This window comes from Enhydra lutris, unplaced genomic scaffold, assembly GCF_002288905.1.
Source record: "Enhydra lutris kenyoni isolate GAN:26980312 unplaced genomic scaffold, ASM228890v2 scaffoldscaffold40, whole genome shotgun sequence".
Classification (NCBI taxonomy): domain Eukaryota; kingdom Metazoa; phylum Chordata; class Mammalia; order Carnivora; family Mustelidae; genus Enhydra; species Enhydra lutris.
Window position 1 is genome coordinate 918,358 of NW_019154124.1, and position 13,592 is coordinate 931,949.

A 13,592-nucleotide genomic window follows, 5' to 3' on the forward strand; every position below is an offset into this window, starting at 1 on the left:
TCTCAGTCTGGAATACTCATCACTCAGTTATTTGAATGACTTCCTTTCTCAATTCAGTGAGACTTCAACTTAAATGGCACCTTTGTAGAGAGCCTTCTATACTGAACATAAACCTTGTATGTGTCGAGCACCTGGGTGGCTCAGTTGGTTAAGCGACTGCCTTCAGCTTAGGTCATGATCTCAGAGTCCCGGAATCAAGTTCCGCATCGGGCTCCCAGCTCCACGGGGAGTCTGTTTCTCCCTCTGACCTTCTCAGCTCTCATGCTCTGTCTCACTCTCTCCTCTCTCAAATGAATAAGTAAAATATTTAAAAAAAAAAAAAAGAAAGAAAGAAAGAAAGAAAGAAACCTTGTATGTCTCCTTAGATGTCATTTCCTTTGTTCTTGAGATGTCACCTATCTCCTAGACTATGCCACATCACTTCCAAATTTGTTGAGCCCCTAGAGCTGATAGTAATCTGTAAATGCCCCCATCAGTTCCTCATCTCTACTCACTTTTATATTTAGATGAAGTGCCACACTACAGGACATGGGCTCTGTTTTCTTGACCAGCCATATAGGAACTCAATGATACATCCCTAAAGAGCAGGGGAGTTAGCTTTTCATGACCAGTGAAAAAGAGCGGCAGAAGTATCCAGATATAAGAAGATCTAGAAACAAGGGTGTGTGAAGATTAATTAGTACACCCTCTATCCTCTTACTGTTTATCCGTTTTTTTGCAGTCTGATATTTATTATATATATGTACATATGGATATATGTATGCCCTTTACTGGCAAAGATTCCCTCTTTTATATTCATTGTGATATCACCAGCAAGTGACCAGGGAGCTGGTAGGAGGAAGAAAATTTCAAAGGAAGAAGACTGGCCCAGCTAGATTCCTTTACCTGGAACATAAGCAGGGCTACTTATGTATTTAGGGAAGTAAAAAATCTCAGTGATTTTCAGAGAACAAAATTTAGTCCTTATTATGTGAATACATTGCAAACAGCAATTCAAAAGACACTAAAGTGGTTTCCCCTTTTTTTGGTCAACTACAAACTACTCATTCCTGAAAATGAAACTCAAATGAGCCATTGAGCAAATTACTACTAAAACCAGCTGACATCACCGTCAGTGCTAAGTTATGTTGATAGTATGTACCTTTGATACAATGTTGTGAGAATGGCAGTTTAATGTGGTCTTCCCAAAATTTCAAACCCCCAGTCTAACTAAGAAGAAAACATTAGACAATCCCAATTTTAGGGACATTCTATAAAACAACTGGCCAGTACTCCTGAAAACTATCAAGGACTAGGAAACTCTGAGAAACTGCCTTGAGGAGCATAAGGAGACAGGATGACTAAATGTAATGTGGTATCCTAGATGGAATCTAGAACAGAAGAAAAATATTAGCTAAAAACTATGGAAATATGACTGTAATATGGGTTTTAGTTAGCAATAATGCATCAGTAATAGCTATGTGTGACAAATGTTCCGTAGTAACAACGTAAGATATTAACAAAAGAGGAAACTGGAGGCTCATTATATGAGAACTCTGATCTTTTTTTGCCACGTTTCTGTAAATATAAAATCATTCTAAAAGAAAAGGTTTATATAAAACAAAGCATGAGGGCTCCTGGGTGACTCAATCGTTAAGCGGTTGCCTTTGGCTCAGGTCATGATCCAGGGTCTTGGGATTGAGGCCTGCATCAGGCTCCATGCTCAACAGGAAGCCTGCTTCTCCCTCTCCCGCCGCTCCCCCGCTTGTGTTCCCTCTCTCTTTGTCTCTCTCATCAAATAAATAAATAAATAAATAAATAAATAAATAAATAAAATCTTTTTAAAAAAATAAAACAAAGCATTAGGCTATGGAACAAGATAATGGGTGCAGGAAACTTTGACTAAACCTTTTTAATTAAGAAGTAACAAGTGAGGGGCACCTAGGTGGCACAGTGGGTTAAGCCTCTGCCTTCAGCTCAGGTCATGATCTCAGGGTCCTGGGATCCAGCCCTGCGTCAGGCTCTCTGCTCAGCGGGGAGCCTGTTTCCCCCTTTCTCTCTGCCTCTGCCTCTCTGCCTACTTGTGATCTCTGTCTGTCAAATAAATAAACAAATATAAATAAATAAATAAAATCTTTAAAAAAAAAAGAAGAAGTAGTAACGAGGGAAAAGTGAGATTTATTATAATGATACTAGAGTGTTCCAAGGACTCCAATGGCAGAAAATGGGCTGGAACTCGGGAATTTGTAACAGACCCCTTAAAGCCCAAGTAGGCCTCTTCCACTCCCTGAAATATTAAAGAAGAAAATTAATGTATAAGACCAGATTAATCTCCAGGACAGTAGTGGTTTTTTCTAAAAACTAAATCTGGATTTATACATACTTTCTCTTTTCTAAGAAAAGGAGATAGTGGTAGAGTGACTCTAAGAACAGAAAAATCAATCCCAGAGTTTCTCCCAAAATTCTGTATGAAAGAATAAAGATAGAAAACATAAGAGAAAAATGAATGAATGAATGAATGAATGAGTGAGTGAATGAATGCATACATATATATATACATACATACATACATAAAGCAAATTGGTGGAAATGCATAGGCTTCCAAGTGAGTAACATTAATTCTTTACATGTTTTATAGGAACTTTAATTCCATACACGTGCAAAGCTATATGTTTATAATTACTATTTTTTACTTATTACATAAAATTATGTTTATTTCAGAAAGTTTAGAAAATAGCTATCAAAAATGTGAATCAAAACAGAAACAAACACTGTAAACTTTTTTTATATAATGTTTCTGAATATTCTAGCCAGAAAAATTAGACAAGAAAAAATAAATAAATAAAAGGCATCCTAATCATAAAGGAAGAACTAAAATTGTCTCTGGTTGCAGATGACATGATCTTATATATATAAAATCTTAGATTCCACCAAAACAACTGTTAGAACTAAGAGACAAATTTAGTAAAGTTGTAGGATTCAAAATCAATATATATAGATCAGTTGCATTTCTATACACTATCAGTGAAATATCTCATTAAGAAATAAGAAAGCAATCTCATTCACAATATTATCAAAAAATATACATAGGAATAAATTTAACCAAGAAGATGAAAGATCTGTATACTGAAAACTATAAGACTTAGTAGTAGAAATTGAAGAAGGCACAAACAAATGGGAAGATACACCACATTCATGGATCAGAAGAATTAATATTGTAAATATACACAAACTATTCAAAGACATCTAGATTCAATGAAATTCTTACCAAATTCCCAGTGTCATTTTTCCACAGAAAAAGGAAAAATAACAACCCTGAGATGTGTATGGAACTCCAAAGCATCTTGAGAAGGAAGAACCAAGCTGAAAGCACCACACTTTTAGATTTTAAACTGTATTATAAAGCATATTATTATGGCATTAGAGTAATCAAAACTGTTTGGTATGGATATAAAAACAGACACATAGATTGATGGAACAGAATAGATAGCGCAGAAATAAACCCATGCATGTATGGCCAATTGAATTACAGCCAAGAGGTCATGAATATACCATAGGAAAAGGATAGTCTCTTCAATAAAGTGTTGAAAAGACTGGATATTCACATGCAAGAAAATGAAATTGGTTATCTTATACCACTCACAAAAAAAATAACTTCAAATGAAGTTAACGAACTTGAAAACTATATAGTTCCTAGAAGAAAACAAGGAAAAACTCTGACATTGGTCTTGGCAATGATTTTTGGATATGACATCAACTGCAACAAAGCAAAAATAGAAAGTAGGATTATATCAAACTAAAAGGTTCTGCACAACAAGGAAACCAATAACAAAACAGAAAGACAATTTACAGAACGGGAGAAAATACTTGCAAACCATGTATCTGACAAGAGATTGATATCCAAAATATATAAGGAATTCATACAACTCATACAACTCAGCAGTATAAGAATAATAATAATCCAATTAAAAATTAAAAATTAAAATTAAAAATTAAAAGTGAGCAAGAGTTCTGAATAGATAGCTTTCCAAAGAAGACATACAAATTGCCAACAAGTACATAAGAAGATGCTCAGCGTAACTCATCATCAGGTAAATGCAAATCAAAACTATAATGAGGTATCATCTCACATCTTTAGAATGGCAATTTATCAAAAAGACAAGGGATAACAAATGTAGTGAAGATAAACTAGGGAACACTTGTGCATTGCTGTGAGAATGTAAATTAGTAGAGCCACTATAGAAAGGTTCTTCAAAAAATTAAAAATAGAACTACATATGATTTCACATTCCCTCTTTTGGGTATATATCTGAAGGAAATGAAATCTTTTTGTCAAACAGAAGCTGTACTCCCATGTTTATTGCAGCAGTCTTCAAAATAGCCAAGACATGGAAGCAACCTAAATGTACATCAACAGATGAATGGATAAAGAAGATGTGAACACACACACACACACACACACACACACACACACACACACAGGAATATTATTTGGCCAAAAAAATAAAAATAAAAAATTCTGCCTTTTGTGACAAGGATGAACTTTGAGGGGATCATGGTCACATAAAATAAGTCAGATGGAGAAAAATAAATACTATGTGATCTCACTTACACGTGGAATCTAAAAAAGCCAAACTCATAGAAAGAAGAGTTGATTGGCAATTTTGAAGGGCTAGGATTAGAGGAAATGGGGAGATTTTTGTCAAGGGGTGCAAAATTTCCAGTTATAAGATGAATAAGTTCTGTGGATCTAATTTACAACATGGTGACTATAGTTAACCATACTGTGAAAGGTATTAAGAGTAGATCTTACATGTTCTCACTATATGCACACACAGAAAAGGTAACTGTGAAGTGATAGATGTGTTGACACCTTACTGTGGTAATAATTTCACAATATGTGTATATCAAATCATCATGTTGTACACATTGCTGTATGTCAATTATATCTCAATAAATCTGAGAAGAGGGGAAAGAGAAGAAATGTGAACCAAAACAAAACAAAACAAAAATAACCCCCATACACATTTTGATTTATAATGTCCCATAATGTCCCAGATGTTTTCTACTCGTTCATATAAGTAAATATATTTAGATATATAATTATGAAAAATTGTACTCATTACTGTTTAATAACCTGCTTTGATGATAAAATAACTTTCATATATTTATTGGTATAACAATATATCTTAATGAATTTTATAATATTGAACCATCTTTATAATTCAAAACATAAAGAGAAAAAATTTACTTGGTCATGGTATATTAATATTTTAATTTGAATCTAGATTGATTTGCTAATATTTTACTTATAATTGAGATTAATTTGTGTATTTCTTTTTAAAATTTTTTCCTTGAGGGTAGTTCACCCACAATGTTACATTAGTTTCAGGTGTATAGCATAGTGATTTGAGAAATATACATAATTCTAGCTACCAACTGTTACCATAAAATGCTATTACAATATCATTGACTATGTTCCCTATTCTGCACCTTTTATTCCCGTGACTATTTCACTCCATAACTGGAAGCCTGTATCTCCCACTCCCCTTCATCCATTTTGCCCATCCCTCCACCCCCCTGCCTCTGGCAATCATCAGTTTGTTCTCTGTATTTATAGATCTGATTCTGCTTTATGTTTATTTATTTTTTTTCTGATTCCACATATGAGTGAAGTCATATGGTATTTGTCTCTCTCAGTATGACTTATTTCATCTAGTATAATACCCTCTAAATCCAGCCATGTTGTCGCAAATGACACAATCTCATCATTTTTTATAGCTGCATCATATTCCACTGTATATTTCTTTCTGTAAGATATTTGTCAGGTTTTAGTATCAGGACAATGCTAATGTTAAAAAATGTTAGAATGGTTTTTCCCTACTATTTTTCTATACTATACTATACATGTTTTTCTATACTCTATAACAGTGTTTTTCAAATGATTTGTGGTTAAAAGCCTTTATTTTCCCTAGTTGCTAATCCATCATGCACTTCTGCTTTTTTTTCCAACTTGTTTTATTTACAATGCCAACTTCTAAAAGATCATTAAACTAAAGTTAACTAGACAATAAACCAGGCAGAAATAACTTTACAAAGAGAGGGAAAGCCCAAAATGCCACCTTCTATGGAGAACCCAGAGTTCAGATTTATTTAGAGCAAAGAAAAAAAAAAAAACTTGATCATACTAGAAGAAACTCACCCATAAGTTTGGAATCTGTACTCAAACTATACATGCAAGGAAGACAATATTCTGCTTAACCAACTGATTTGCTGCTGCCATTTGTCTACTGTGTGTCTAATATTAACCATCATAAACAGAGCAGTGCAACTAGTATTTGGAACAATCCTTACAGTGTTAGGTCAGGCATGACATTTCACTTCTCTTCACAACACTGGTTCTCTTTATATACCTGGGCTTCCTCTTCTTCAGTAAAATCATTTTTTATATTGAAGCTCTTGCAGATCTCCTCAGATTTCCCCTTGATCATATTGACAACAGTCTTGCATGTAACATCAAGCAAACCTTTGATGTCTAAGTAGTTCGCAGCCAGAATAAGTTCAAAAGTATTCCTTGGTCAACTTTCAGGAATTCTTGGTCCCAAACAGGGATATCATCTGTCCACTTTTCTTTGTTCTCATCATCCTTGGGAGGAGGGGGGTCATGCTTGTGGTGGGTGCACCATTGAATGACCTTTTTTAATATTGCTGCCTTAACATTTGGTAGAGGAACTGGGTCATTATCTCCTTCATCATTCATTCCCAAATCTTCCAACATGGTCTTGATAGTCACAGACTGTTTGGCAATTTCAACATCAACTCCAAATATCTCTCCATTGGAACACTGCAATTTAATTGAAGGCATGGTCCTCGGTCTCAGGTGGACTGCAGATTGGAAGCTGACAAGAACAGAATGAATGACCTCTGTGATGAGGAGGAAGGAAGCAGAGAACAAGGCCACCACTCATGCACTTCTGCTTTTATTAAAACAAAATAAAAGGGAATTATTAGAAAAGTAAAATAAAAAAACAAAAACAAATCAAAATGCAAGTTAATTTATTCATTATTAGATTTATCAGACATAAAATTACTCTGTCAAATTACTATAAAAGATTCTGGACACTGACTCTCAATTGCCATATTTATCATGAACCTGTAACACATAGCTCATGACTGCTCTCTGCCCATGGACTGCAGTCGGAATAGCCCTGATTGAAGAAGAGCTCTAACATTTTTGATGATGTGCATTTATCAGCCAAAAAAGAAAAATGGGATTAGACTATAACAGCAATACATGTATTTTCATTTATCTGTAAGTTATATATATACCTGAAATTATTAATAATATTCTAGATGCTTAGATTTTAAGTGTCCTGTATCCTGATGATCTAATCCTTTCATTAATTAACACACAAGGTACAATGCACACTTGGAAATAAGATTTGTTGTCCATATGTTGTCCATATGTTGTCCATACCACGTGTAGACTCCTACTCACCAGTAACATTTTTTTTTATCATTTAACGTTATTTGGGCTGATATTTTTCATATCTGATTAGATCATTTTTGATTTTTGTCTTATAATACATTGATGAAGTCTTATTATCTTCTTAGGAATGTTCTCCTCCATCTGTGGCTTCTACTCAGGAATATAATCATGCCACTTGTCAATTTTGTAGGGATTCATTTACTGACATATATAATGTATATAATGTAACCACAACAATTACAATGCAGTATGTAAGGGCAAATGTGACAGTTAAGGGGGCCAGGTGGCACCCACATTTTTCTCCAAGGACCTTTCTCTGCTGGGCCATGTGTGTAATTTGGCAACCTGATCTACAAACTCAGAGAAGGTGCCAGGTCAATCAGGAAAACAAATACTATAAAATGTTTCTTTGATTAGGAAAAAAAATATATAGAAGTGGTAATTTTTTTTCCTTATCCCATTGGATTTTTCAGGCTTAGTTCATATTAAAGACCATAACTTTAATAGGTTTCTCAAAGGATAGCATGGGTCTCCAAGCACCTGTTTGTTTAAAATTCAGATTCCTGGGTCCTGTCCTGTAACTACTGCATCAAAGTTTCAAAGAGAAGATGAGGATGGGAAAACAGGATTCTATATGTTTACTAAACTCCCCAAGTGATTCTTGCACCTAGACATTTGGAAAACCAATCCTTCAGAACATTTTTTTAAATTATAGGATTTATATAAGATCCTTGAAGGCATCCCACATAAAACTTGGTGTCTTTGTTTTAAGATAGTTTAGTACTTAGCACTTTGACATCCTTTTCAATTTTTTTCCTATGGTTATTAGCCTATTCTAATTTGTGTTTCTTCTTGGGTCAATTTTGGGAAATTTCTTTTTCTACAATATCATACATTTTAGCCAGATTTAAAAACAATTATTTTAATAAAATTTTATTTTGAAAAAAATTAATTAATATGTTTTTATTTTCAGTACTTGCCTGATCCAGTATGTTCCTATATAGGGACGCAACCTGTCAGAGATACCCTTTAGTTTAAGGGAAATAAGAAGAGGGGAGTTTAAGGAGAGTTTTGTTTCAACATAAAGAAAAACAGTGAAATTTTTTGAAGATGATAGTTTTGAAAGCTCTTGATTTTTAAGGACCAAGCTTTTTAAGGGAATAATTTTTGAAAACCAAAACCACAAAGATTTAAAAGATTAAGTTATAAAATTAACTTATAAATAATAAATTAGGACTGCAGTTTCTCACGGAGTAGATAGGAAAATTGAGAACTTGACAAAGATGGAGGTCATGGTGACCTTCTAAACAACCTGGAGAGATCACAGAGAAAAGAGCAGAGATCATATTTAGAAGAACTCACCCTCTACTGGAAGAAAGACCATTATGGCCAATTCAAGAACAGGTAATGGAGCCAAGCCACTGCTAAGAGCCATCCATCATCATTCAACAGAGAACTGCATGTCATCCTGCCTGGGAACATTGCTGATATGAAGGTCTTCCACTGAAAGCTGTTTGCACCTCACTCTCTGGCCTGTGTATCTCCTAATAGGAGTGTCAGCCATGTATATCCTGTTTTACTCAGTCTATTTTAACTCTGCTGCATTTCTTTTTTAATAGTCTAGAACTTTCTAAGGCTCCTTAAAAAATGTGGAAACCTGGACATCTGAATGAACTATGGTGGTATATGAGGAATCAGCACCTGAACTTGGGTGATACTGGGTAGGAAAATAGCTCAAAAGTTTATTTCAAGCCAAGACAGGGAAACAACCCACTCCCATTACGTTAGTATGAATATTAGTAGAACATGCTTAGGACAGGCTTCAACCTTCCTTATTTGGAGAATTACAACCACCTCTTAACTGATGTCACCGAAACCATTCTATCCTCTCATTTTTTTTCTGCATGAGTTACAACACCATCTTCCAAAAAATCAAATGTGATGTTACTACTCTAGAAATTTGTATCACCCTGCCATAACATACTAGAGAGGTCACACTTTGTATTATTGACTGCACCGTCTTTCAAAATCCATTCCCAGCCCGATTTTTCAGCATCATCATATGTCTTAGCCCATGATTAAACCTGTACTTAAGCTTTCCAAACCTGAACTTTTTCATATTGTTTTTTAAAAGATTTTACTTATTTATTTGACAGAGAGAGACACAGTGAGAGAGGAAACACAAGCAGGGGGAGTGGGAGAAGGAGAAGCAGGCCTCCCACTGAGCAGGGAGCCAAACATTGGTCCAGGGTCTCGATCTTAGGACCCTGGGATCATGATCTGAGCCGAAGGAAGACACAATGACTGAGTCACCCAGGGGCCCCAGCTTTTTCATACTGTTGAATTTTTATTTACTGGTCCTTCCTCTTGGATTGTCATGAACTCTCTTCTCTGCAGGCTCCTTCTTCCCATCGCAACTTCAAATGTCATCTCAACCTTTGTCCACTGACCCTATGAAAGTTATTTACTCTCTTTTCTGTATTCAGACTCATTTAAAAGCATCTTATCAGATTCTTCTATAATGATATACTTATGTTCCTATCTCTACTGGACGGAGGACACTCTGAGAGTGTTGAGTTCCACTTGCTCATCCCTCCATCTCTGGTTCCAAACACAGAGGAGGCTCTCTGTTAATTTCTGTTCAATGATTTAGTCCACAATGAGTGACACAGCTGGCTAGTAAAGCTAAAATGCCCTTTGCATGCATAACAGTCTACATTCACTTTTTTTGTTCTGATCCAGCTGTTTTTTGGACTTAGAAGTTCATTTTATTTATTCATTGTACATCATTTCTTTAGATTTGGCCAATCACTCCACTCTGACACAATGGTTTTATTTATCTTCTTTTTAAAATTTCAAGTCTATTATCCAAGGAATATTCTGCCCCTTCCAGCTACATCATCAGCAACATTTATTATCGTGCCATCAATTTCTTCATCCAAGTGATAAATAACAATTCTGGACAGGACCTTTCACATAACATTTATCTTATCCTCCCTAGGATTATAGTTATTTTCTTTTCTTGTTTTGTTAACTGGAATGTGAACTCCTCAAGACACACATTGTGGCTCACTCACATTTTTAAAATCCCTTAACTTTATTGAGATTAATAATGCTATGAAATGTCCTAATGTCCCCTGATGGTAGTAGTAGTAGGAAGCTGGTTCTGTAATCAGATGACCTAGAATGAGATCATAGCTCTCCACTTGGGGACAGACTTGTGCAAGTTTCTAAAACCCTCCCACCCATATTGATAACATGTTTTCATATACAAAGTGTGGATAATATTAGTATCTATATCACAGAATTGTTTTGAAAGACTAAAACAGATAATATATGTAGAATGCTTGATGCTATCCTTAATACATAGTAAATACTTAATATTTATTAGGGACTATTATTATAGGTGTTAGTTGAATAAAATAAAAACAGGAAATATCAATGTCATTAAATATGCTAATATGTTCATCAGTGTTTTCTACTGATGCTACAATAAGGTGCCACAGTCTGGGTGGCTTAAACAACAGAAAGTTCATTCTTTTACAATTCTAGAGGCTAGATGTCCAAAATCAAGGTGTCAGCAGATTGGTTTCATCCTGAGGCCTCTCTTCTTAGCTTATAGATAGCCACCTTCTCGCTGTCTTCACATGGTCTTCCTTCTGTGTGTCTGTGTGCTAATCTCCTCTTCTTCTAAGGACACCAGTCATATTATGGATTTAGGGCCCACTTCAATGAACTCATTTAACCTTAATTACTTAATTACTTACTGAAAGACCTGTCTTGAAATACAGTCATATCCATAGGTACTGGGAGTTCGGACTTCAACATGTGAATTTTGAAGGGACATCACAATTAGCACTAGACATCACACACCTTATAAGTCATATCTAAGTAGCTTTGGCAGACTGTATAACCATTAACTACTCACTCATCCTTCTTTCAAGAGCATATATCCCTACCCTTTGCAATTTGATGGGAAGCTACAAGAAGAGGGCTAAGCATTCATGCTCCACCGCCATTGGCTCAGCCACGTGAGTGTGGTAGGTGAGTGTGTGGGACATACCCCACTCTCAAACAGAAGTTTGAAGAGCTACTGATTGTTCTCACCACTTTCTTGCTCCTTTCCGTCTGCCACAAGGGTAATTTGTCCCAGATAAGGACTGCTCTTTCAGCCTAAGACTGACAACCAGAGCTGCCAAGATGATGTGTAAATAAATGCAGGAGACAAGTAATTTTTATTGTCCAAGTCACTGGAATTTAAGGATTGTTTATTACTTCACAAAAGATACCTAGTGTGATAACCAACAACAGTGACTGAAAAAAAAAAAAGCAAATGCATATATATGCTTGTTACTTTTTCTTGCAAAAGGCCCAGAAACCCCAGTGTACCAGCTATGAGGCCATTCTGATAAAGCTAAACTGCAAAAAGAGAGCAGAGCATCAACAATTTTGTGAAGACCCAGGACCCTTTGGAGAAACTACTTTTCCCCTTTATATGGAAGGACACTCTGGCCTCCCTCACACTTCAGTCTTCTCTCTTGGATAAAAAGAAACCGACTCCTGTTGCATTTGCAGCCCTCACTCTCCCTGTCCCAGAGAGAAATCCTCTTCTGTTCTTAGAGAATTATAGTGGATATTGAAAATTAGAACTGTCTGCCCTCACTTGGCAAAGACAAGGACTCCTTAAACCAGTGTAACTTCACCCAAACCAGTATCAGTTCTCCCAAAACATATGCTAGGTTCACAATGTAATTCAATAACCATCCTTCAACATCCTGCCATTTCCCAGTTACTGGGCAAAGGGGACTATTGAGCAAGACCCTAAGGAGTCCGCAGGATTGGGGCTGCTGGAGAAGGAGAAGAGGGACATTTAAGGCAGATGACAGACTTTTAACAACAACATAAATTATATTCCAGGAAGATGTGCATTTGAGGATGGTTGTAGCAAAGGGTGCAGGAATGACTGCAAATGGTACTGAAAACATGGCTGAGAGCCATCCCTGACGGCCAGTGCTGGTGGTCGGTCCTAAGCCCGAGCACAACTCAAAACACAACAGGCAAAATTTTCAATGTTATGGAACACAAATTTACGTATTTATATCTGATTTAAAAAAATATGTCTCTTTAATAAATATGTCATATCACATAGCATTTAAAGACACAATATGTCTTTAAATGTCTTTTTATTTTCATTTTAACAGTTTTTATTTCAAGTCACGTAGAAGACTACTTTACTCCTGCATCTTCTCAATTGTTTCTTCCTTGTACTTGCCCTTTTCCTTTCCTACTTGGTGAGATTTGGCTTTCCGTTCAAGGATCTTTTTGTGGTCTTTGTCCAGTTTTAGTCTAGTGATAACCACCTTGCTAGGGTGAATGCCCACATGGACGGTTGTGCCATTCGCCTTCTCTTGCTGCACTCGTTCAATGTAGATGACATACTTCTTCCTGTAGACCTGGATGACCTTGCCAATCTGCTAACCTTTGTAGTGTCCTCGTACAACCTGCACTTCGTCATCCTTCCGGATGGGCATGGAGCGCACGTCGTACTTCCGCCTCAACTCCTTGGAAAGAGGGGAGGACATGATCTTCCTGAGAATGTGGGATGGCACATTGAATCTCCGCATTGAAGTGCTGCATTTTATGCAGATGGCCCGGCTTCATACTATGGCTCTGCCATGAGTATACCCTCATGAACTTGTGTACACGAATTTACCTGGGTAAGCCTCAGGTTCTCACCTGCATAACAGAATGTGATAACAGTAGTACTCCTTCTAGAATGATGATCATTTTAATATAATGATGGCTATAGACTTTTGGCACGATATCTGAGTCAAAGTAAAAGCTCCGGAAATAGTACTTGCTGCTGAAATTATTGCTGCAACATTATTCAGAAGTGAAAATTTAGTAATTTGCTTCTGTGAGACTCAGCCATCTGTATCCCTTGGTTTCAGACATCCTAATACTGCTTTGTATCTGTCCTAACATGTGTGTAAGACAAAGCCTAAGAGAGAGCCCCACACATGACACATGATAGTCAGAGACAGATGTGGCTTGAGTGGAGAGGGGCCCCAGCTCTCCTCTCAGTTCGTGGCTCAGCTCAAACAGGGCTCTGCTCAAACATTTC

General features: G+C 36.2%; 2 pseudogenes; both read right to left on the bottom strand.

The window, feature by feature from the left end:
• Positions 1-6,356: 6,356 nt before the first annotated feature.
• Positions 6,357-6,937, bottom strand: LOC111155302 (annotated as a pseudogene).
• A 5,723-nt stretch (positions 6,938-12,660) lies between these two features.
• Positions 12,661-13,092, bottom strand: LOC111155236 (annotated as a pseudogene).
• Between the last annotated feature and the right edge of the window lie 500 nt (positions 13,093-13,592).